Below are 1783 nucleotides of genomic sequence, written 5' to 3'. Positions count from 1 at the left end.
ATGAAATGTAGTGGTGAAGTCAAATGAACAGTTTTGCAGCTGCAGTGTCACGCTTTTAAAACATAGGTTATTCCTTCAACCCAGATCTTGGATCGTGCGTGTATATGTGTTTATTTTAGGAGCAATGGTGATCTTTTGGGTTATAGTAATAACAGTTTAATGCAATTGATGTTTTTTTTTTTCAGGGTTAAAATAATCTAGGTAAAAGTTATTTCATTTTTAACCACAGATCTGTCTTAAAAACAACCAAACATGGGGTATTTTTTAACTATGAAGTTCTTATTGTGCAGTGTTTTGCATGAGTCGGTATAAAACCCAGTTATGTGTTAAAATAAATGAACCAAACCATTGATGGAGTTTTTTAAGGAAAGCAAAATTATTATTTTTGCAGCACAATTTATGCTCAAAGTAAGTCAAAGGGTTTTACAGATAAACAAATAAAATGGAAAAGGATAGCAGCCTCATTACCAGAAACAATTTCCCACATCTGACTCATCTTCATCAGTTAGGTCCAGTAACTCAAGTACTCTTTGCAAAGAAAGATGCTCTGGGAATAAGATAATGAAAATAATCAAACACAAATCTATGTAATTTATCTGCTTATTTAATTGAGAAAATCTACAGCATTTTAGCTGCAGAAATGAATTTATCTGCCATTCCTGGATGCATAAATGCTATATTTTTAGCCAAAAAATAAGTCCCATTGTACACATATGTGTACATTGTGTTTAGCAGCATTACATCTTTACATTTTCTTATTTTTATCAAATGTGCACGTCATGGCAAAGTTACCAGGCTGTTGTGTATTTTTATCTAAGAATAAGCCATGAAATATGTTTGGACCTTCTACCTTGTTTGGGTTTGGAGCAGCCGACCGAGTTTTCTCTTCTTTTCTCCACCACTTTGAACTTGTTCTACTCCTCTGACATCACTAGATAAGTGCCCAAACATGTAGTCACAGGACCCCGGTTAATCAGAATTCACTGCTGTGGTTATAAGATACGACTGGAGAAGATTACAAAACTACAAGTAGTTTGTTCACAAAAACGCAAAAAATAAATAAATGAATATATAGTTAAGTAGCACTCATAGACAGAACATTGATTCCTGCTGTCTTCTTTTCCTCTGGCCTTTAATGCCCCCAGAAGCTGAGAAGTTTTTCACGTAGAATAAACTACATTTTTGTCAATCTAAATTGTACAAAAGTAATTTAAACTGCAATTCCTTCTTGATCAAAGACTTCAGGAAGTAGAAGAATTTTCATCCATCCATGGCAAGGAGGTCAAACCTGACAGACTTTTTTTGGTTTCTGGGTTATTACAGAGAATTTGTTAAATGGTTACAGAAAATTTTCTGACTATCTTAAATGTCTTCGTTTCGAAATGTCAAAGTCTCCCTGTTTTGGGTGAAAAAAAAATCTAAAAATGTAAATATTCTAGAATGTTTTCCAAAAACTTCCTGGATATTTACGTTAAAATGTTCAAATGATGTGGTAAATTAAAATAACACTAGGATGCTTAGATTAAGCCAGCAGTTAGGCTTGTGATTATGCTTGTATAAAACCAGGTTTTCAGTTTGTCTTTGCTTTTATTGGCCTGGATCCTCTGCCTGAAGGGAAAATTTCAAAACAGATTATGGGATTAAATCACACATGTCAAAGTCAAGGCCCGGGGGCCGGATCCGGCCCTCCAGATCATTTCTTTATTGTTATTAATGACCTGATGTTATCTTGCGCTTCGTTCTAACTTGTATAATTTGAAAAATTATATTTTTATGGAGAGTA

Source organism: Oryzias melastigma, unplaced genomic scaffold (genome assembly GCF_002922805.2).
Source record: "Oryzias melastigma strain HK-1 unplaced genomic scaffold, ASM292280v2 sc00558, whole genome shotgun sequence".
NCBI classification, from domain to species: domain Eukaryota; kingdom Metazoa; phylum Chordata; class Actinopteri; order Beloniformes; family Adrianichthyidae; genus Oryzias; species Oryzias melastigma.
Note: the sequence above shows the minus strand (reverse complement) of the source record.